The sequence below is a fragment of the Tamandua tetradactyla genome, chromosome 17 (genome assembly GCF_023851605.1).
Source record: "Tamandua tetradactyla isolate mTamTet1 chromosome 17, mTamTet1.pri, whole genome shotgun sequence".
NCBI lineage: Eukaryota > Metazoa > Chordata > Mammalia > Pilosa > Myrmecophagidae > Tamandua > Tamandua tetradactyla.
Window position 1 is genome coordinate 28,578,834 of NC_135343.1, and position 25,084 is coordinate 28,603,917.

Here is a 25,084-nt window from a genome sequence, read left to right on the forward strand (position 1 = left end):
GCAGTTTTATGGACCTTACACCTAAAGCAAGAGCACTGAAGAAGGAAATAAATAAATGGGAACTCCTCAAAATTAAACACTTTTGTGCATCAAAGAACTTCATCAAGAAAGTAGAAAGACAGCCTACGCAATGGGAATCAATATTTGGAAACGACATATCAGATAAAGGTCTAGTATCCAGAATTTATAATGAGATTGTTCAACTCAACAACAAAAAGATAGCCAACCCAATTACAAAATGGGAAAAAGACTTGAATAGACACCTCTCAGAGGAGGAAATACAAATGGCCAAAAGACACATGAAGAGATGCTCAATGTCCCTGGCCATTAGAGAAATGCAAATCAAAACCACAATGAGATATCATCTCACACCCACCAGAATGGCCATTATCAACAAAACAGAAAATGACAAGTGCTGGAGAGGATGCGGTGAAAGAGGCACACTTATCCACTGTTGGTGGGAATGCCAAATGGTGCAGCCACTGTGGAAAACAGTTTGGCGGTTCCTCAAAAAGCTGAATATAGAATTGCCATACGACCCAGCAATACCATTGCTGGGAATCTACTCAAAGGAATTAAGGGCAAAAACTCAAACAGACATTTGCACACCAATGTTTATAGCAGTGTTATTTACAATTGCAAAGAGATGGAAACAGCCAAAATGTCCATCAACAGACGAGTGGCTAAACAAACTGTGGTATATACATACGATGGAATATTATGCAGCTTTAAGGCAGGATAAACTTATGAAGCATGTAATAACATGGATGGACCTAGAGAACATTATGCTGAGTGAGTCTAGCCAAAAACTAAAAGACAAATACTGTATGGTCCCAATGATGTGAATCGACACTCGAGAATAAACTTGGAATATGTCATTGGTAACAGAGTTCAGCAGGAGTTAGAAACAGGGTAAGATAATGGGTAATTGGAGCTGATGGAATACAGACTGTGCAATAGGACTAGATACAAAAACTCAAAAATGGACAGCACAATAATACCTAATTGTAAAGTAATCATGTTAAAATACTGAACGAAGCTGCATCCGAGCGATAGGTTCTTGTTTTGTTTTGTTTTGTTTGTTTTGTTCTTATTATTATTACTTTTATTTTTTTCTCTATATTAACATTCTATATTTTTTTCTGTTATACTGCTAGTTCTTCTAAACCGATGCAAATGTACTAAGAAATGATGATCATGCATCTATGTGATGATGTTAAGAATTACTGATTGCATATGTAGAATGGTATGATGTCTAAAAAAAAAAAATGGTCAGCACAATACTGCATAACTGTAATGTAATTATGTTGGAACGCTGAATGAAGCTGCATCTGATCTATAGTTTTTTTTTTTTTCTTTCTCTTATATATTTTTGTACTTTTTATTTTTATTTGTGTTTTCTCTGTGTTATCACTTTATTTCTTTTTCTGTTGTCGTGCTATTTCTTTCTCTAAATCGATGCATATGTACTGAGAAATGATGACCATACACCTATGTGATGATATTAAGAATTACTGATTGCATTTGTAGAATGGATTGATTTCTAATGTTGTGTTAGTTAATTTTTTTTAATTAATAAAAAAAAAATATTTATTCTAGCCTCCTATGTTCTGGAGCAGCTAGAAGGAAAACTCTGAGATGATGGTATGGTAGCCCATGACAAACTCTGGGATCTGTCCTGTGACTGCTTGTTGAAGAGTGCTCTGAAAATTATTGCTTTGTATATAGTTAAAAAATATATTTTAAAAAGTGCATTGGGCTAAAACAACAACAACAACAACAAAAAAAAAAAACCTAAAAACCCAGTAATCTCTTAGGATTCACGATGAAGAACTTAAGTCCCTAGTGCAAGAAATGACAGATCCAGGAGAAAGAGAATAACTGCTTGAGTTATTCTGATTATAGGCTTGTGTTTGCGAAGGTTATGTCTGGACCCTTCATAAATACATACTTTTAAACATTTTATAAAGGTAAGTGCACTTATAGAAAAATGCAAAAATTATAAGCTTTTAGTTTGATGAATTATCACAAAGTGAACACATCATTGCAAGTCACCACCAAGGTCAAGCAAGAAAACACTACCATCTTTATAAATGTTTACTACTCATGGTTCTCATATGCTTTGTCTCAAACTAATTTGCATCCTTCTAATGATATTTAAAGACAAATGTGGCCAGTTGGGACATTTTATACACGAAGTGAGAAAAGAGGGCTTGTTCCAAAAACAACCTGGGAAAAACACTCAAAAAATCCAAAAATTCCATAAAAATGAGATATTAAAATCTAAATAAAATATAATTAAAACCTGAAATAGGGGATCATTTTATGTCCACCCTCCCAAACCCATTAAGACATTGAAAAATTAAGGTTCAAAGAAAAAAAAATCTCCGTTAAAAAAAAAAAGGAATATCTTATCTTTCTTGCCTAAAGCCTTTAAAAACATAGTATTTGGCACTGTTTCAAGTACATGGTGTGCTCAGTAAAAATTAGTCGATAATGATAATGGTGATAAATTACCTTTTTTTCACAGAATATCAGTGGATGATCCCTGACTTCCCCCTAAAGCAATAATTTATGCAAAGAGATGTATAGTTCCACTGAAACTCCTTGGTTGGAACCCCAGGGATCCCTACAGGTGTTAGTGGTGATAGTTTTACATACCAGACTAAATGATTCCACACTTCTCTGATCTCTGCTGTATCATGGACCCAGCCTTCCCCACAACCAAACATAGATCTAAGGTTTGGAAATGTGAAGAAGAAGAGAAGAGATGATAAGGAAGAGATGTATAGAAGAGGAAAAAAGCCATCCAGGAAAGATACTTCTTTACTTCCTTTGGCTTCAGGGAATTACTATGATGATTTAGTATAGCATATTTCATTAGATTAGATTTCATTACCTGCATAATTTTATTTTGGTAGATAATCATCTGTGAGTTGAAGGAGGTTCTTCATGTCAGCTACCATGGTGAGCACCCACTAGGAAAGGAAAGAAAAAGTGACTTGTCAAATGGAAAGCTTATCAATTTTTAATAGACTGTAATATCTGTGCTCCATTAAAGATCCTTCAGTTGAAACTTTACAGAAGACAGAGGTGACAAGTGAAGTGTGAGTAATGAATATGGTGACAGCTATCTGTGAACATTAACCCAAACCTGGGTCTTACAAACCACGTAAAAGATCCTCCACCCCCCATCCCACTGAAAATATGCTAATGACTTGTTTTGCCTTGATTTTTAGGCTTCCAGGAGCAGATTCCAAAAAAATGTGTAAATTTTACAGTTTGCTGTCTTTCAGCAAGAGAAACAATTCTAACATTTAGCCTTTGGGCATAAAGTGTAAATAGATGCAGAATTCATGTGAATTCTTCTTCCTGGGTGCCCACCGTAGCCAGTGAATTATAATTTACCAGCTTTGGGTCACCCATTTAACCTATATGACAAATTGAATAATTCTTGAGGACACTTTTAGAAGAATATTGACTGTCAGGTAAATATTTTCGGAGTAAGAGTCATAAGGTGCAAAGAAAACTGAGCTCTAGAGGTTTACCACTTTATGGTTTACCAGCTGTACGACCTGGGGCCACTTAAACTCTGGCTTTTTTTCTGTCTGTTTGAATTTCATTCTGCTTATAAAGGACTCCAGTAATAGGATTAAGACCCATTCTGATTGAGTTACTAACTGAAGTAACCTCCTCAAAAGGTCCTACCTACATGGGTTTACACCCATAGGAATGGAATAAATTTAGGAGCATATTTTTTTCTGGGGTGCATACAGCTTCAAGCCACCACAATTTACTTACCCATAAACCCTTGGGTATTGGTGTACTTCAGATACCCCTTAGTTGAAAACCCTAAGAATCCCTGAAAGGAAAGAGGAGGAAAGCTGCCATTCTTTCAGAAGAGGAAAGACCACACGGACCCCTCCAGCACTGGCTTTCAAGAGAAGCTGCTTGCTTGTCTTCACCACTGGTGTCCTTGGTATCACCGAGGCTTAGACAAAGGAACATGAGTGGGCATGAGGAAGGAAGATGATCAAAGACAGAAGGCCGGTGTCCGTGGGAGAGACTAATGATAAAGGTAAATTAAGCCCTCATCAAATCTTGCTTAGTTAGTCCCAAGCATAATAACAGTATCCTACGTCTTTCCTATTCTTTATCATTAACAAGTGTTTCCAAAAGATGAGAAAATTGAGACCTAAATGAAGGTTAAGGGGGAGAATCATGTATTTAAAACCCAAGTTCCATGACTTCTATTTCCATACTTATTCTTCCATGCCATGTTGTCTCAAACATAGAGTTTTGCATATTCATACAATTTATTTCCTTCCCATTTGCGTACTTCTGAGATTCAGTTTCTTTGTTCATAAAGCAGAACTATTAATAATAGCTGATTTGTATGAGGAAAAAATTAGATAATGTGTATGGAGTGCTTCATGCAGTAATTTCTTTTAATTCTTGCTATTGGATAGTTATAGCTCCCTTACTGCATGTGAGGATGATAAACTTTTATTGTTCTTTCCAGTGACCCCCATTGGAACCCCATTCCATTGGTTTGAAAGATTTTGTATAGAAAAGTGCATATACTGATTAATATTTTTTTCTATTATCAAAGGCATTTAAGACTGCCAGTTGGAATTCGTAGTCAGCAATTGCATAAATATTGAATTGATTTAATTCTAATAAAAGCAAATAAACCTGACATTTAGAGAGCCTCTTCATCCTCATCTAAATAAATGTTCTTCCTTCAGGTCATTTGAAATGTCTAAAACATCTTGCTGATCTCAAGCAACTGTCTTTGCAGATTCTGGACTTGGTTGGGCTCTCACTTTTCAAAGAATAAGCCAAACCTTATTATTATGATCTGAGTGAGTTGACGTTTTGTATGTGATCTAATTCAATTTTTGAATGCTACAACTTTTTCCATCACATCATGGGAAATTGGTGTGGGCCAGAAATAATCAAAATGAATTCATCAAGAATGAAACTGAAGATGAATTTTTAACATGCTACCATAAGTTATTGATTAACAAGGATACCAGTGTTTTAGATCCTACATTCTCATGTACAAGGATCAAATTATTTAGTGTATTTATTGGCCAAGCTTAATTATAATATTTAATATTTTTGTGTTTTTAAATAATATCAGAGTGGGAAGAAAAATAATATTTTTCTAGTTTATATAATTTAGATTTCTTGTAGCCAAACTTAACTGTTAAGAGGGTAAATCATAAAGGATGTTGAAAAAGACAAGTTTATATAAACTCATCTCTTATTTTGAAAAAAATATTACATAGAAAGCAAGCCTTGAGTCTTTCAAATAGAACTGGGCCAGACTAAAATAATTTCATTGTGAGAGCATTTTCCTTCTCTGTGTGCAGTCTAAGTGCATATTTTGTGCTCTTATGAATAACTTTCCAAAGCTGTGTGAAGAATGTAGCAATAAAATCTAGTAAGAATTACGGCTCATAACTTGAATGATGTCAGTACCCTTTTAATCCTCCCAAACATGAAAACGTTTTCTCCTCCTAAATAAGATTTAACTCTTTATTTCTAGGAAAATAAGTCGAGTTCTGCAAATCCTACTGGCAATGTAAGAGTTAAATGGAGCCTTTTCTTTCCATTCTTATTAGGGCTTATGCTAATTAAGCTCACTTTTGAAAATAACTGTATCCTAGATAATAGTATTTTATAAACACAATCTTATTTTGTCTGATTTTTTCAGATACGTTATTTAACATCAGAAGATCTCTGAGTTCAGTGTTGCAGCAATAAGCTTTCGTTTTCTTTAAGCCAGCTGTTGTCAAATTTGAGTGTGCATCAGAATCACCTAGAGGGCTTGTTAAAACACAGAACGCTGGGTTGCATCCTCAGAGTTTCTGTCTCAGGAGGTCTGGGGTGGGGCCTGAGAATTTACATGTCTAGCAGGTTCCCAAGTGATGCTAACTGGGGATTACACTTTCAGAACAACTACTTCAAACCATGTTACAAGAACCTCCTTATTTTACTTTTTTTTTTTTTTGGGGATTCAACTTTAGTGAGGCATTTCCATCCCCTTGGTTTAGAAGAAGCTAAAGTTAATAAGTTAACCACTATCATTTGGTTATTTGGCTATTCCAGATTATTTCAAGTCAAAGCATGGTTGATGAAACTCCGTTCTGATGCTTGAAGATGTCAGACTGTAGAATCTCTACAGGTAAGTGTGTGATTTCTTTAGTGACATCACATTTGCCTACAGAGATTTTTCAGTCTGCCACTTTGAAGTTGTATTTAAGATAGAAAAAGTTGTCTTCATTCTACAGTGATCTTCCAGGTCCTGCTAGATTTTAAAAGTATATTTATCCAAGTTAAAATTGGATGAGAAGGAGTTATAGTTGGGGTTCAGGTAGGAGAGTAATTGTGAATGGATACTCTCATTCTGCCACACAAACTCCACAGAGAACAGAAAGGGGAAAGTTTATCTTCCTCAACCACAACCAAATTCATTTGTAAGTGTTTCAGCCACACTGAAAGCTCAATCCAGGTAAATATCCTTGAATTTCAAAAGCAGTTTTATCTAAAGTTTAGACCCTACAGTTGAGTTTCTCCGTGTCTTTCTCAGTTTACAGTTATGCCTAAATAATCAAAAGAGTATGCCTAAATAATCAAAAGAGATCAGCAGAATGAGGTGTGCTTTTCTCTTTTACTTTCCCCATCTCTCTTCTACCTAGTAGAAGTTTTATGATAAATGATATCACTAGCTCCTGATTTTTAAAAGGCTGGAATAATGTATAGTGTGCAGTATTTACTTCTGATGTCAGAATAATTAGTTGTGAATATTTTAATGCCATTAACTATAAGATTATTTTTTCATTTGTTAGATAACATATTTTCCTATACTTTTTCTATAAATTTAGTTCCATATTTCACTAAAAGTAGGGGTTTTGTATTTTTTTATTCCCTACTGTTTCCCAGCACATAGTAGATTCTCAATAAACATTTATTTAATGAATGGCCATTATTTACTTAGGAATTTTTGCAAATGTTGTTAGAAAGGCAATATATATATAATTTTTAATCTATTATGTATAATAATATATACATATATATTAGGTATAGATATAGGGTAGGGCCCCAGATATATACATAGTTGAGATATATATATTCATATACATACCTATCAAGTAACACATATTATTGATATCACAGTGAACTTAGTTAATTCCAGACCCTAGCTAAAATCAGAAGACATTTAAATATAAAAAATCCATCTAGGTAATAGAGATTAATCTTATACTCAAATACATTATAATGGAACTTCTCTGTAATACTTTGTTTAGCTGTAGAATTCTTAATTTTCTATAGTCTTAAATGTTATATTATGCCTTTTAGGCCAGTAGTTACATTTCAGATGATAAGTTTTTTAGTCCTGGGTTATATCCAAATTTATGTACGAATGAATCACAAAATGGGTTTGATTATGTTTACACTACACAACACAGTGTCTTGATTATCTGCTAATCTGCAATATACACATCCTTTGACCTCAAGATGACTTTAAAAGAATCCTCTAAACTGCATTCTGACTCTTCTAAATAAACAATAAATACAAACTTAATGTTAAATCTCTCAAGTGTGCAGAGAATATAACAGGTGGCCCTGATCTGATGTGAGTTGAGCTAAAATAATGTGTTGAAATTACAGCTAAGAAAGATAGGAAACAGCTGGGCTTAAGGGAGAGCATTTCCATCCGTTGTACTGCTTTCTTAATAGAGAGCTACATCATTCTGTGTTATGTAGAAAGAAGGGGTTTCTACATAACCCCTTCATGTTAGGAACGTCATGATCCTCAGTCTGTCCATCTAAACTTCAAAGGAAAGTTCAAAGGGTGGGACTCGTTGTAACTTGGTCATGAGAAAAAGACAAGGCTTCTTATACCATCTTTCATTTTCTCTTCTCAAATCATGCTTTTTGTTTTATATGAGCTTGCTGGACCTGATTAATAGTATCGTTTGTTCTTTTGAAGGAAAATTGATTATGTGAGTGCTGGGATCACAGTTGTCATGTCCCTAATTGTTGATGTCTTATTTATTTCTTTAACCATGGGAAGGCCTAGATAGAACAGAACTTTTGAACACCACCATCATTTTAGCTGCCTCAATGACCCGGTTTTTTAGAGATCGCTGCCAACCCAGGGATCCTCCAAGTTTAAGGCCTTAGAGAGAGAGAGAGAGACCCTTTTATAAATGCAGATATTTGATATGTGAGCTTTATTGTGCCCCTAACCTGTTAGTACAGATGTATTTATAGGAGTACCTCTAGCAGACATGAAAGGTCTGAAAACATGGGATAAGACAGATGCATTTTGAGGAGACAAAGTTCTACCTAGTGGTCTCCAACCATAGCTGCACATCAGAATCATCTTGGACTTTATGGAACAGAAAATTTCCCAAGTCCTAAACAAAGGCTTCCTGGACCTGAACTTCCAAAGTGTGGATATTGGAAGTCTCTATTATTTAAAAGATGTATCTGATGAATTGATGCGTTTGGAGATCACTGGTTTTTAAACTTTAAGAATTAATACCATCTTGTCTTCAAAGAAAATTTATAAATTCATTATATATCTTTTATAAATACATAAATGATTTTATAAATTTATAAAAAATGATTTTTAATATTTTATACATTTATACAAAATTTTTAAAAAATTGACCAAAGGAGGCTGTTCTTGTTGAAGTATGTGTGTTGGTGAAGGAGGGATCCAGAGATTTGTGCTCCCAGCCGCTCTCCTGGCAGCAGCCCCAAACTGCCTCTGCACAGCCCCTTGTTTGCCAATCACACTGGTTTCCTGAGTAAGGCGGACCGCCTGTAGTCATGGACAGGTCTTGGAGGGCGCTGCGGAAAAGCCCTTGGTTCCTGGGGCGTCCGTAGTGTACTTGAATTGTTCAACCAAGGCAAGAAGGGACAGTACTCAAGGGGGCACTGACTTCAGATATGTGCCTTGCAATTTCAGTGGAAAGCGAAGGGGGAAGGGGCAGGAAGGTGATGCGGTAAAGAATCAAAGTTAGAAATCTGTTCGCTGCGCAAAAGACGGTTTTGTAACTTGCCTCCTTTAAACGATCCTGCCCGTGCAGGGTGTTATTTAGTTAACTCATCCTAAGGGGACGTTTTAAAGGTGGAAGATTGCCCTGGTGATGAACAAATATGAGAAATAAACTTCCAGTGGGGCTGGGTTGCCTGTAGACTGTGATTTCCTGATGATCTATAACAATGGTTATTCACTAACAGCTGGCGCATGTCTCCCTCGGACAAAGCCACTGGGAAGCGCAGGCGCTCAGATTGGTGAACCAGAACCGTTTCCCTAGTAACAGCTAACTAGCACGTGTTTTATTGTTTCCAACTGCTTTTCCTGGGGTATTTGCAGGTGGTGGTAGATGCTTTCTTAAAGAGGGGTCATAACCTCATGAACTTTCAGATGTTGCAACAAATTGGGGAACAAAACAATTTTTCTCTTTCAAATATATTAAGTAAATCTTATTACATAGCATTTTTAAGACAGATGCAGCCCAACAGTTCTTTTTTGCCATTATTTCCAGATGTTATCAGTTTTAAAGACAGAGTTCCATTTTGTGAACAGGATCTATAGGAAGGTAATATTACTAGTGTGTATGGCAGCAGAATATTATTTTGGCCTTTTCAGGTGTTCTTCTGGGTCTACATTTTGCTATAAAATATGGAATCAAATGATTAATAAAGCATTTTTAAATTTGCTTTTTAATGGTGTGTATATTTTGCCTCTCCATTAATTAATTTAGCTCAACCAATTTTGCCTTTGCTGTTTTTCATTTCTTTTTTAATGCACCAGAAATTTTACGGTGTGGTTATAAGATGCAAAATCCAATAAGATAAGACTTGGTCATATTAGAATTTCCTTTCGATATTTAGATAGATTTTGAAAGGATTGGTTAATTTCCAGACAGATAGCTCCCTCTTCTGTTTGGTTTGAAGAATTTCATCTTCTAAAAGTACAAATGGAAGATGCAGTTGTCTCACAGAAGTCTATACTTCAGCTGAAGGCTGAAAGTAGTTATTATCTATAGAATAGTAAATTTATGAGCTGGCATGCAGGGGATGCTTCCATTGTAATAATTTTGTTTAAGATAAAATAGTCTACCCTGCTATAAATGCTGGTTAAAACTAAATGAAAACGTTCTCTTAAGTTAATATTGAATATTATCTGCAGACATCACTGGAAAATGTAGACCTGATAAGTGAGTTAGATATTACCTGAACTGTGTTCTGAAACACTTGCACTTTCGTCAAGTAAGCATCTGCCACTTGATTTGCAAGGGTTCAAATAATACTCAAGTCTTCTTTTGAGCCTGATTCGCATGGCCTTTTCTGATATGTGTTTTCCAAGGGTTTGTAAACATGCACCTACTTAGAAACTGGATCACTGGTATTCCAATGTTCTTCCCAAGAACTTAGAATTTTATTAAATCTTTAATAAAATTTAAAAAAAAAAATCTCTTGCCTTTGTTTTCTTGGGTCCAGTTGAATCATTGCAGGAAGAATTAGGGCTATGCTCTGGAAATGAACACAGAAATATCTTTAAGCTAAACTCACAAACATGGAACCAAAAGAGCTTGGAAAACTTTTTATAATATTGAGGGTATTTATATACAGTCTATATTACTAGAGACTCAATGAAGTGATAAATTTAGACTGTGAAGAGGAATATGCTAATTTAGACTTAATCCTCCTATTTTCATCAGTAACAGAGTGACCCTAATTATGTGCATGTTTATTAAATGAACATGACTCACAACAATCCACTTCACTTGTCTTGGGATAGGCACACTTTGGAACCCTCTGCAGGAGAAACCACATGTTAACTTTAAATTCCTGTTAATTCTGAGCCATTTTATTGTAATTTGAATGTAGTTAGAGGGGGACAAATGATATTTCAGCATCAAGGAACAGTTTGAAAATAGTGGAATGAGCCTCAGAAAACTATTATTCTTTATCAAAATTTTGAGACTTAAATATACATTTGAAATTTTAAAATTATTTCTTTATCTTCAAACAGGTGAAATAACCAAGTCATAAAGGAATATACAATAAATTTCATTTGGAAACCACAGACTGTAGCATACCCAATTCAACCTCCTCTTTCTCATTGATGAAGCAAGCAGTGAAACCCAGAGAGGGGTGTTGTCTTGTTCAGGATCATGCAGCTAGCTGGCGACAAGAGACTGATTTTCTGGTTCCTAGTTGAGTGCTCTTTCACCCAGGCCACATCTGTGCAGCTGTCAAGGAGTTCTTCCCTAAGAACACTTGGCTCTGGCTCCTTGAATATGAATTCTCTGGTTTCTTTCTTTGACTCCCATTTCCCAGGTTTGCATCCCAGTGACTTACTAGCTGAGTGACTTTGGACTGGTTTACCAACTTCTCTGTACTTCAGTTTTCACTTCTATGAAATGGGAGCATATCTCATAGATTTAATACCAGTTGAATGCTTGAGACTTTGTGTCTGGCACATAGTAAGCACTCAATAAAGTTAGCTTTTGTTATTTATTTTAGTTTTCTGCCTTCCTCCCTCTAGTGTGTACTGAGGTCTTCCTTTACTCTATAGCAGGAAGTAGTCACATTCTAAAACAAAATGGATGGGGTAGTGCAATTTGAACATATTAGTTATATTAGTTAACCCTGAACATTTTGCATCTTGGTTCCAGAGTTCTCGGTAAGTACTGCAGGTTAGAACCAAACAGGTTTTGGTGATGGCTAAGTGCATGATCTCAATCACGTCTGTTTTCATTCTGTTTCTTTCCTCTAGTATTGCCGGCTTCCTGCCAAGGATGGACTTAATTTCTAGGGCCTTTTAGTTTATGAATTCGGATGAAATTACAGAACTGCACATTCCCTACAGACCCATGAACAATTCCCACAGAGACTTAAAGAAAATGCAAACACGTGAAAAGCAAATTTGATTCAGCAAGTTTGCTATTAACAAAACCTTCTTGGTAGAGTGGGAAATGGGGGTAAGGAGTGGAGAAATTAATAAGATGTTAGAATTAAGCTTAGAAACTGCCTTATTGAACAAAGCAAGCAAAGAGAGAGAGAAAAAGAAAAAAATGAGAGAATAAAACTGCATCTTGGTTCAGGATTTTTTCCCTCAAATTTCTTTTTAATTATTGTTTTTGGCTTTGGAGATTATTAAAGAGCATTATGAACAGTCCAGTTTTTTGTTTTATAAAAAACAAAGCACAATTGCAGAAGGGTTTATACTAAATTGGCATTTGAGAATTTCCTATAATAATCTGATATAAATGTTGCAGCTCTGTCATTTCAATTCAATAAATGTTTACTGAATACTATATAGAGAAGACCCTGTGTTTCAGAGTGCTGGTTGGGAGTTTAAAGGAAAAAAAAGTTCCATAGGAAGGCAAATACTTAAAAGCTTTGTTTTTTTATTTAAATGTTGAGAGTAATTAAAAATACGGGGAATAATAACACTCGTCCTTTCAAATAGCATTCCTTTTATAATCATGGGATTTATATAAACTAGAAAAAGTTGCAGAGGAACAATCTCCAACTATATTGTAGGGAGAGTGTCTCTTTTAGTAGGGAATAATCACTACACTGGTTTGTTTGCTCAAAGAGAGATTGGAGATATACTTCTCTCATCATGTTGTTACAAATGCCAGAAAGCTCAGTGGCGGGACAAGAGTAAATGTATTCAATTCTGTCATTTTCAAAATGCCACATTTTAATTTTACTTTGTCCTTTTAAAATAAAAATCAGGAGTATTGTTTTAAGTGTTGAGTTTAGAAATTAAAATAAACATTGAAATGTGATAATTAACTTACAGGGGCATCATCAAAATTCTAATTTCAGCATCATTTTAATAAAAAGCCTGGGTTATGAATCCATCAACAGGCCTTTTATTAGAATCCCATGAGGTCGACAATATCTTGAAATCATCAAATATCCATAAATAAAAAATATCAGACTTACCAAGAAAAGCAGCTGTAAAATGCAAGACAAAAGGCAAATGTGGGTGACATTCAGTTTTCTATCTTTCAGCATCAGGTATGTTTTCTGATCATCTGAAGATTCCAGACATAGGTTAAAAAAAAAGAGGGGGGTGAGGAGGACTTTTAACATTAAGAAAGATGAAAAACAGGCCCTGATAAACACATCCGAAACATAATTGTATTTCAGAATGGAAACATTTCCCTTTTCATTTTCAATATTCTTAGTTGAATAAGTACCCAGCACCGCAAGCTTTCTTAATAAAAATATTTTAACCTTTTGAGAGGTAGCCATTATTGAGTTTATTTGGAAAGATTCACATTTGGTGGCTTTTGAGCCCTTTTCAAGTCATGAAATCTTAGAGAAAAACTAAAAAGAAAGCGATTAGATCTCCGCCTACCTCTTTCAGCCCTGGAGAATTCCCTTCCCAAGTAGTTTCTTAGTGAGGCTGCATCAGGACCCCCAGTTCTTCTCCTTAGAAGTTATTAAATCAGCAGAAAGTCCGACAATAATGGCATATGAAACCTAAGTTTTGTATAGGAAACAGGCAGGCAATCTACACTTTGTTATTCACTTGATAGACAGAGTCATTTTGACAGCTCTAACCTTCGAAACCACAGGTCCTGCTGAGCTCAGCAGGAGCCAAACACTGAATACCATCTGTCAAAGCTTTATTCCATCCCCCCTCCTTATCCTCTTCTTTACTATAAGATGCTAAAAAGAACACTGAATCAAAGTCTCTAACTACTGTTAAACTTGAGTTCATTGTAACACTAATGTTGGGGTTCACTGTGGAACCACCAATTCTGAGTGAACTAAATTGGGTACTCAATGTGCTTTCTTAATGGCTATCAACAGAAGAAAATCTGGGTCAAGGAACTCCATAATCATACTCTAAACAAGTAATACTGCAAAATACAGAAATTGCACTTAATTCGGTATGGTTTTGCTGACTCTTGACCCTTTATAGTTAAAATGATGACTGTATTTATTGGGAAGTTCTCAACTCCAATGTTTCTTTTTTTCCCTCCCTTAACGTAGTTTAAACATGTACAAAACAACAAATTCACTTCTTGTTTCCAAAAAGTAGCCAGATATTTTAGTGAGTTAAGTTCTTGCTTTATTTAAAAAAAATCCCACCCAGAATTCTCTTTCTTTGGCATAACTCCTAAAAAATTAACAAGCCTAATTATAATAAAATCAATTAAATCAAGTGTGGTATAACTCATGCTGCACTTGTGTAACAGACAGTATTTCAATTCATAGTATAAAGAAACTGAAAAAGGCTTTGTTTTCCATTAAGTGCTTCCAAAATGTTACATATTTTTTAAAACAAATTTATTTTCTATTGCATTTTAAAATTTTGTATATTTAATAAATAATTTCAGATATTCATTTAAAATCTTTAAATTTAGAATACCATTTCAAACACCTACACTATCATTCAGAAATTTATAAAAAGTTTCCATAAACACAGCATCATAAAATAATAGAAATTTAGAATTTAAATGTTGAAGAAACTGAGATCTTTTTAGCAGAATTATTCCAAATTTTAATTTTCAGTTATTCTCCATTAAGTGGAAATATGCTTTCTTCTGTCTTATTCTTTTTTAATCTAATCTTTCTTCCAGTTCTAAATCCTATAAATATTCAAGTTAGTATATGCCATAAAAATAATACTATACTCAAGCAAATAATTATTCATTGTTTAATGGAAGTATTGTTAAGAAGACACTGTGAAGAAGTATTTTTAATTAATTGATTATTGTGTTCACACAAGGGTGTTCTTTTTTTCACACGTTAGTGAATGTGTCGTGTATGAATTCCAAAGAGATTTAAGATCCCTTATGTGTAAATGCTTGACATGGTTTATGTAAAATATTTTTAATAAATTGCATGCTCAGAATGTGATTTTTAAATTTAGAGTGACCAAAAGGTGAGTTATTTTACAATGTTAAAACCAATTAATAACGGATAATTGTTAATATTACAAGGTTGGATTTTTGTGCATCAGTATTGCAGGATACTTCAGCTGTATGTTCATTTTCATGAATGTGTGCATGGATGCATTTGAACAAAGTCTGAGGTGTAATATTTGGGTTGGGACGTGTCCCTTTTCTGAGCTTCCTTTACCTGCCCTTTGTCCTAGGGGGTGCTAATCTCCTTCAGAAGCTGAGGAAGGACATAAACAACTCTTGTACCAGTGTGCTGATGTTTGGAATTCTTTCTTCTGGGTGCAGGAACAACTTTCATCTATCTCATTGAGAGAGAAGACTCAAAGGCAAATTCCCTGGGAGAAAGGGAGCACGTGGACTTGAAAATTCATCTTGGTGACAGTTATTCTGAAAGTAGAAAGAAACAGAGTAGAGTAGGAGGAGAAGAACCTCCAGATGGGAAAGGGACATAGGGGAAGCAAACTCTGGTGTCCTCAGATTTTTAAATTAAGGAGGGCTGGTCAAAGTGCCCATACAGTGACCTGGCTTTGCATCACGCATCTGTAGACTCTGTCTTGATTCTCATTGTTATGCAGTTAACTGATATAAGCTTAGAATTTCAGGGTTGGAGGGATGTTAGACATTGTTTAGTCCAATCTTTCATTATAGAGATGAAAAAGCTGAGATTCAGAGAAGTCTACTCTGCAGTTTATCCAAATCTGTAAAAAACCATGTTTCAATGGGATTTGACTGGGTTTAAGTCTCTCCAGAGGAACTATCCTTGTAATTCAATTTAATAATTTGTTCAATAGTTTATCAACAGCAACCACACCCTGTATTTTATATTCTATGTATGCGTTTAGACCACTGCTGTTTCCAAAAAGGGAATGAGCTTATATTTACATTTAATTTAGAGTTTATAAAAATGCTTTTTTTTTTGCATTGACTTTCTTACGTTCTTAGTTGATTTGGCATGATATCTTTTTTTCCCTAAATGTCATGTTCAATTCTGTGGATTTATTGAGCACCGGCTAGTTATACAGCTCTGTGGTGATCACCGAGAGGGGAAATAAGATACACTCAGTCATTCAAAAAAGATTTATTGAAGCCCCACTATGTGCTAAGAATTGGGGAGATGTTGGGGAGCTAAAACACGCACACACACAAACACCCCTGCATCCATGGTGTTTACAGTCTAGCAGGTGGGGTGAGATTGATAGCTCATGCAGAAATACTGATTAAAGAAGATGCAAATATTGGAAAATTACAACTGCTCAAAATAGCATGAGGGAAAGATACATGAAATTGGAAGTGGGACAACAGGGTGAGCTTTTCCTGCTCCCGAAGGAAGTTGTAACTGAGCTGGGAGGCACTGGGAAAGGTGAGAGGAGAGAGCTCTCCAGGCAGAAGGAACAACCTGTGCAAAGGCAGAGAGGCACAGCTAGTGTGAGGAGCTGAAAGAAAGCTGGGGTGAGGGCAGTGTGTGACTGAAGGTGGGGGTGACAGGTAGGGACTGGACCTCACAGGGCCCTGAGGGGCCCCGCTCAGGATGACTGGGCTTTATCCTAAGCACAACCAGAAAAGTGGACTGTTTTACACAGAGTAGCACTGTGCAACATGATTAGATTTGCTTAAAAAAAAAAAAAACCCACTTCGGCAACATTGTGGAAGAAGAATTGGTGGGTGAGAGTGAATGTTCCTGGGAAGAGCTGATGGACTATCTGGGCAGGCAATATTACCAACTGGCAACCCCACTGTACAGATGGGACAGCCGAGGTCCCCAGAAGTGGTATAACCAGGATCAGACCCCGCATTCCCGGACTCCTAGGACGGAACTATCCATCTTTAAATGTACGACAGACTAGGCGGTGCAAGGGTAGCTCAGTGGTAGAATTCTCATCGGACATGCGGGAGACCGGGTTCGCTTCCTAATACCTGCACATGCCAAAATAAATAAATAAATACATAAATAAAAATGTACAACAGACTTCTGTAGTGTAGGGTCTGTGCACTGAGAAATGACATATTTCTGGGAGAGTCTGAGGGTTCTGCTGAACCCAACCCCTATTACAAGGCAGGCTACCTTGTGTGGGGGGCCAGACTGCAGGGTCTCGATTCTCAGGGGGCTGTTTCTCTCCCCAGCGTGAGAGGAAAGTGCAGCTTTCTCCTCCAGTGTAGTTTTTATGTCTTTTTGTAACCTTTATATGGAACTGTACAGTTGAAAAAGTCAATAGTTCGCTTAATCTTCATTAGAAACCTGCAAGGTAAGTAGTAGTATTATTGTCTCTATTTCACAAAAGGGGAAGCTGAGGTTCAAAGAGGCCAAATGCTGTATCCTGTAAAATGGGGATTTTAGTATTACTGACTCCAGATGATTTAAGGAGAAACGTGCATGAGCCCTCAGCACGGAGCTGAGCACAGAATGAGTGCTCAGTAACTGTTCATTTTCTTCAGTATAATTATCCATGGAGCTCAGAGCCAGATAATTTACATAACTACATTAGGTTTCATGGTTACTATATTTGTTTTCATTTCTTCATAATATTTATTTTCTTTTAAAGAATTTATAAAAGCAGTAACTACTGAATAACGTAATTTAAGTCATTAATAACTACTGAAAGTTTGGAAAACAATCACCTCTATCTTATTTATTTTGATGGAATTTATCTTCACAAATGTTTTTCCACTTTTTCCAGAGTGTGCCTGTTTTTTATACTTGGAATCATATTGGTCCTCAATTTTATAGCATGCTTTTACTCTTGATTATATGTTGGAATTTGTCAAGTCTTGATGGATATCTTTTTAAAGTGGATTTTTTTTTTTTTTTGCATGGGCAGGCACTGGGAATCAAACCGTCTCGGGCACGGCAGGCAAGAATTCTGCCACTGAGCCACCATCGCACCGCCCGATGGATATCTTTTTAATTGAGTAAATGTTTCCTAAATTAATTAGCCAGATCCCAGTCAGAGAGTAGTTTGGTTGCGTTCCGTTTTTTCTTGCTTATAAACAATCCTTCAATGGCTGTTGTAATAACATAGGATATATTCCTCTTTGGTAGTATTTCCTTAGGATACATTTTAAGAAATTGGAATAAAATGACAACTTGAATATTTTTGTAGTGTCTGATACTGAATTGTGGCCCAACTTTCCTATTTTTATTTAATAACTTTATTTTATAAATTTCCTTTGTTTTATTTGGCTTCCAATCTATTTTTTAAAGAAGTGAATCGTTCAAAGCCATGAGGTGAGTCATGGCAGAATCAAGACTCGAAGCCCCTTTCTACGATATCAGTGATGCCAATGGGAAAAAAAGTCCAGACACCGAAGTGGAAAAGCTAGCTATTCCGTAGGAACTGCCTGAGGCAGTGTTAAGCATAGAGATCTAGGAGTTGGCGACTCTGGGCTCTGGTACTGTTGCCACTACCCATATATTGTTTGACCTTGGTCTTCTCGACTATGATATAGATCCGCTGATTCTTGCCCATGTTTCCTGGGGGAATTTGAGTCCTAGATAAGGCACATGAGTGCTCTTGGAGCACTGCATTGGTGTAGGTTAGCATCTTGCTTTCTAAATTCTGAACACAAGAGCTGTTCTAAGAAGCTGTATTACATCGCTTCTCAGACTTCAGTGCGCATTTGAATCATCTGGAGATCTTGTTAAAATGCAAATTCTGTTTGAGTACTCTGAGGCAGGACTGGGATTTTACATTTCTAACAAGCCCCCAGGTGATGCAGAGGCACTGCAGGTCCCTGCACCACACTTTGAGATGCAAGACCATTGTGGTCACTCTGAGTACCAGGTGCCTCTTACTCACACAGGTGACTGTACCCATGGTTCAGAGTACCCTACCCATGAAGCAATTTTAATAAGGTGGCTGAATATAAGGATTAATGGTAGTTGGTCCAATGCCTCTAATATCCTGGTACATATGAATTTTCCCAATCTGTTTGCATAGAAGTTTTCTCTGATCTGTTTCCTCTTGAATGCTGGAGACTCCCTGAATCTCAGAATGCGCCCCTTTCCTGGGATGTAGTTGAAAGTAGAAAGCAGTAATCTGGAATGATAGTGTAATGTGGAACAGCCCTAGTCTTTTATTATTATTATTTCCTTTTTCCATCCTTGTTTTATATTGCTGGAGTTTCCACCAAAATCTCCTTAAAGCCAACTAAGAAAATTTGCCAACAACAACTTAGAAGCCCTAACTCATTGTTTGAATCTTTCCAAACATCTGCTGCTTGAAAAGAAGCAAGATCCTGAGATGGCTGAGGGCAAGAGGGCATCTCGGAAGTGGGATGTCCCAGTGCTGCCCTCAGAGGCCCTTTCTCTGCATGCAGGCTGCCCCAGGAGGCTCCAGCACCTGTTCTTACACATTCCTGCTGGCTTCTGTTGTTTGCAATTGCTGTCAAAAGCATCCCAGGAGAGGGCTGGGACAAGCCTTGTCAGGGAACAAGAAAAGCTGGGGAGTGTGGCAGTTGGCCTCACAAATGGGAGGATGTTCACAGTCCCAGTAGGGACTCTAATTTCGCTTTTCACATCTCCAGGAGCCTCATGTCAAAAGGAAACCCTTTGAGTTTAGGAACTGTGGCACAGAATGATCCTTTGAAACTCATGTGACATCGATAGTCTAGTTTCATTTTTCTAAGACTGAAATGCCACGAGCAGGACTAGAAGTATATAACCATGGGGCCCTGTGAAGTTACTGTTCGGGGAGTTGGACGGAACATTTGCAAGTAGAAGGAAAGATTTCTACGCTGAGAGTAGAGGAAAAATAGTGTGTCTATGTGTTAGATCTGGAGTTGGAAAGATTAACCCAGCTTTTGAGGAACCATTCTAAGGGAGAATATGATAAATGTGCTTTTATTTTTGCTCTAAAGACTTCTTTGTGTGAAACTGCCACATACAGTTGCTTCAATTTGATAGTGCAAGAGAGTCTACCCTTAAATGTTGTAAAGCTGCATTTTAGGATGTGTGAACAGTTTTTGATATAATGAAGACACAACATTCAACATTTTTTTTGTATTTATCTTATTATAAACAATGAGGAAGTAGGAGTCTTGTGTCTCAAGTTAAATATTTTTCTTCGGGTTCAGTGGTCATGAATGTCTGTTTAAAATTTAAAGCTTAAAAATATGTTCTGAAATCCAGAGAATAAGTTTTCAGGAGTTGCTTAGCCAGCAGATTTTATGTGATTAAAAGTTAACCTAGTAGCTGATGTATTTTTGATACACTAAACGATAGTGTTTATAATTAAATGCTCTGCCCTGTAATGTGAAAATCCCTTCATCCCAAAGGTTTTAGAACAAAATGAAGGTATAGCCCAGATTTCTACATAGAATTTTAAAAAGCAAAGCAAAACGAGGAACATAATCACTATCAGGTGCCTGAATTTTCTTCACTCAAAATGTTAATGTTATTGACTTAATTGAGTTTGATTGTGGGAAAAGGTATTTGAGCTACTCAGGTTTTGGGAGCCATTTTACATCCAAATAGCAGGAAAACAACACTTCAAGCTTCTTTGCTTTTTTTAATATTCACATTTAAGGATTATTTTCACAATGGATCTGCATTAAATAGGAAGCAAAAGATTTGTTTTTGAAATGTTCTTCCACTTCTGACCAACTGTAATACTTGGGTCTTGGTTAAACTGATATTTATTCATTCTTTTGGCCCATTTCAGGTTCTATATAGATTTTTAAATAGAATGATCTCTTCTCTTGGTAATTATTTTACTATCAAACTATAAAATGATATCTCTAACATAAAAATCAGGTCATTTGACTACCAAATAACCATTATTTCCCTTTTTTTTTTTCTAGGTCTGCTGTAATCCTTATTAGAATCAAGATCTTTAATGTATATTACAATCTTATCATCTTACAATGGCTATTTATAGCTAATTAATATAATTTAAAGTTTAAAAAGTGTTTTTTAAAAACCGTATGACTGATTATAAAAATTCAGAAATGGATAGCACAATACTACCTAACTATAATACAATAATGTTAGTACATTGAATGAAGCTGAAGGTGAGAATGATAGAGGGAGGAGGGCTGGGGGCACAAACGAAATCAGAAGGAAAGGTAGACGATACAGACTGAGATGGCATAATCCAGGAATGTCTAGAGTGTATAATGATAGTGACTAAATGTACAAATTTAAAAATGTTTTTGCATGAGGAAGAACAAAGGAATGTCAATACTTCACGGTGTTGGAAAATAGATGATAATTCATATTTTAAAACTTTAACTTATGTGTGAGACTAAAGCAAAAAATATTTATTTATATTTTGACTAATGCATAACAAAACAAAACAAAACAAAACAAAACCATATGACTCGTGAATAGAGAAATTGGATTTTGAGAATGGCTGATTTTGGCTGTTGGAGAATCTTGGAGGATTCAGTACAAAATATTCATAATGCCCAATTCAGAAAAGGAAAGCTAGACACTTTAGTTCAAAGGAAACAATTGAGAATGCTTAGGATTAAAGCTGTCAACATAAGGCAGGTATATTTTCACTTATCTCCAGAGAGAGGAATGTCTTCCGCTGAAGAAAATTCTAGTAAGCTTTTTTGCAAGGCTTCTTGCAAAGGACATGGTCCTGCTTTGGCCCTGCCTACCTCCTTAGTGGGTGGATACCTCTCTGAAAATTTAGCAGTGAATGGGGGACTCTCAAACTTTAGTGTAATCTGAGCCATTCTCAGAGGAGAGGCTGAATACTTGAAACCCTTGCCTGTTCTCATAAAGGACACATAAATTGCATATCTTTGTTTTATCAACCTCTCAAAATCTCTCCCACCCTTTTTAAAAGTCAGAGTGTTGACGCCTAGAAGGGACCTGTCCCTTTAGGGAAGATACTGGGCTATGGGATTGTGAACTGTCTCTTCTAACAACCATTTTGTCCATAAGTAGGAGTACGAGACAGAAGTTTGATTCTTGTGGAGAGATGTCTTTGGGTGTAAAAGCACCAGTAAAAGACATATCTTTCACAAGGACATCCAGAGAACCCTCAAATGGGCTTTTAAATTCTATTTTGAAAGGGCCCTGAAAATTAATAAATGTTTCATTGTGACAAAATGGTCTAGAGATTAAACTACTTGTAGAGTGAATGGTGAAATCAAATTTTGTTTTTAGGTTTAAGTAAAATAATTGTGATAGTGTACTTCATGAAATTGTATATTTTTGACAAAACCTGAAAACATACATATTCATTAGTAAGCTCATGTAGTAATTGACTTGTAGAAACTTACATGTGCTTTCAGTAAAATGCTATTTTATGATTTTTACTCAGCTTATGGTATAGATTTCTGCTACACAGTATCCTTCCTGGCAACATGTATAGCATTGTCTATTTGTAAATGCTTTATGGGAGTAAGCACTACTGGTACATTTTTCAAGCCAAACAGCCGAGGAAGCTAACAGTGGTATGGCATGATTAAGTTTATAGGTCACAAGATAAATTTACATGACGAGCCAAGTTTCCAGCTTCAAGCAAATGACTTATCTGTAATTTGATGCAAGTAAAATGACTGACCTTTCAAATGTTTGTTGGGCTTCAAGTGTCCGGAACAATCAATATGTACATTATTGTTTATATTTTATGCTCCTGATCCCATTAATGTATGCCTGCGGAGTGCTGGGACACCATTAGTTTCTGATACTTCTGAAGCTATTGGGTGGCATTTATCAAACGGAAAGGCAGCACATATTGACTTGTGACAATTTCTGCATTTCTTGCGCTCAATGTTTCATGAGCTGCTTATCCAGTTTTGGTAAGCAAAGCTTTTATTGCTCTGAAGTCTCCCCAATTAAATAATAATGAATCAATTTGTTTAAAACGAATCTTTAACTTGCCGACTCATTAATCTCACCATTGTGAGCATCAGAAGACATTTTCTTGGTTTGGGAGTGCAGAGGAGTGGAATAGAATGATTTCTGGGTTGGGGAAGAGGTAGAATAGCGACCTCCTTCTCTAAAAAGCTGTGTGACCTTGGACAGATCTCTTAACATTCCTGGGCCTCTGGTTCCCCAGTTGTGATGGGGGTGAGGTGCACCAAATAATCACAAATGTCCCGTCCAGCTCAGACATTTGATGGATAATAGAAAATCTATATGCAAACACGTGAGCAGGTGGCGGCCCTACTAGTAAGTACAAAGATAAGCCTTGGGGAAATCCTGTGACCACCTTACCTCTGCTTTGAATAATGAAATAAGAGAGCACTACATTCCTTCCTATTTGCACAGAATGAATTGGACTCTCTGAGGGTGTCTTGTTTGTGAAATGTACATACATAACTTTAAATGTATATGTATGCATATATGTTTATGTACATGTACATATATGTATAATTTTACATAGGTCCCTCTTTTTTTTCTTCCTCACTCTCTCCCCTACTCCACACACCTTATCCTCTTTCTGCACCCCTACTCCATCCCACTTGCCCTGCAAAGAATTCTCAAAGTGAAAAGTGCCACCTGTTATTGGGGCAAAACAGATACTTTGAGTTGTTCATTTAAGAAACAGCGGAAAATGGCCCACTATTGCATTAATTAACACTCTTTATCCAAGGTTTTATTATTGGTGAGTCTGACAACTTAAAATTAACCATCCCCTGTCCAATTGATGACTTGGTTTCTAAATTCTCTGTGTTATTGACAAAGTTGCTGCATCACTGAAGCTATAAGACATGACATCCATTATTAATTTTGATGGTGTTAATAAAGATAAATTAGATCTTTTAAGCAGAATTGAATTCTCACAAAGGATGCCCTTCTAAAGTAGACATGGTCTCAATTTTCTCTGAATTTCAGCCCACTTATTTGTTTCAGCTTATTCTGGTTTCAGTTAGATTTTATTGATTGTTTAGTAAACATTAACCCATGTAGAGGCTTCTTAATATGAGCAGATAATAGATAATCAATGTGTAATGCAGTTTAGGTGATAAAATACTGCTATAAGGATTGGAAATGCCTTCATTTAAAATATTAAAATTTACAATGAAAATTTTATAAATAAAACTCAGCTCATCAATGTATAAAAAGTTAGATTCACTCTTAAGACAACAGCAATAGCTAGCAGCATATACATAAAACATGCTATTTCTAAGGCACGTTTAAAATACAAACATATAACTTGTGGTTTGCAGTGAGATAAGACTGAAAGACAATAATAATAAACACAGTTCAACATAACATTCACATTTTGAACTTAACAACTGATATATTTCAGAGGAAAAACATCCTTACCTTGGCTTTTGCTGAACTCATTATTCACGTCAATCTAAAACAGTCTTTGTTTCACAGTCAGAATCTTATTTTTTCTATCACTATAAGTATGAATCTACTGTTAACATTTCCAGTATCTGCTGCAACACAAGATGTGTCAGGAAAAAATGACTTAGGCAAGTTTTTAATACTTCAAATTGGACCCGCCCTTTATCCCACAATCCCTTTTGTGTGTCTCATTATTGATCAGGCTTATGCTGATTTTTGAAGCCCAGGAATTACCAGGGCAGTGTTTTATTTGACTGTTTATCTCTTTAGCAAAAGTGTTGCCATCTCTGACCTTCCAAAAATGTTTATGACAAGGTGTTTGTTGTTAATTGCATACAGAAAGGAATGAGAAACCTTCCTATAGGATTTGATATTTACTAGAAGATAAGGTTTTATGCAAAGGTAGTCTTAGAGGGGACGAATTTGGTTGTTGCTTTCACTTTTATGTGGCAATGTAATTTGAGATTACTGTTTTTTAATTTGCAGACCCATTAATAGTGCAAGGAAAGGAATAATATGACTAAATAAAGTATGCAGTAGCTCTACTGACATAGATCCGTTTTCATACCTAGTTGAATTGCAAGAATAGAGCCATAAAATTGCAGGGCTGGAAAGGTCCTTAAAGATCATCTAATTCAATTCATTTTATTTTTCAGGTTGTGAAATAAATATAGAGAGGTTAGGGCCCTTGTCTTCTGTCGCTTAAACAGTAGACCACGTCAGGGTCCCTTGAGCTAAACCTATTTAGTGTTTTCCAATTGTCAGTAAGAAGCATAGTTCTACACAAAGGCAAGTGATTGTGTTATAGCTTGTGTTGCCTTCATGGGGGCAGCAGCTTGCTAAAGCCTTTGTGGTCAGGCAGTCT

The 25,084-nt window shown here is 36.0% G+C and overlaps 1 long non-coding RNA gene across 1 annotated transcript; it reads right to left on the minus strand.

Moving 5' to 3' along the window:
* Positions 1 to 2,628: 2,628 nt before the first annotated feature.
* On the minus strand, positions 2,629 to 24,303 carry LOC143661536 (uncharacterized). The gene is made up of 3 exons (XR_013164661.1): positions 24,193 to 24,303; positions 12,994 to 13,085; positions 2,629 to 2,978 (listed from the first exon to the last, which is right to left on the minus strand). It is a non-coding gene; the product is annotated as an uncharacterized LOC143661536 (long non-coding RNA).
* Between the last annotated feature and the right edge of the window lie 781 nt (positions 24,304 to 25,084).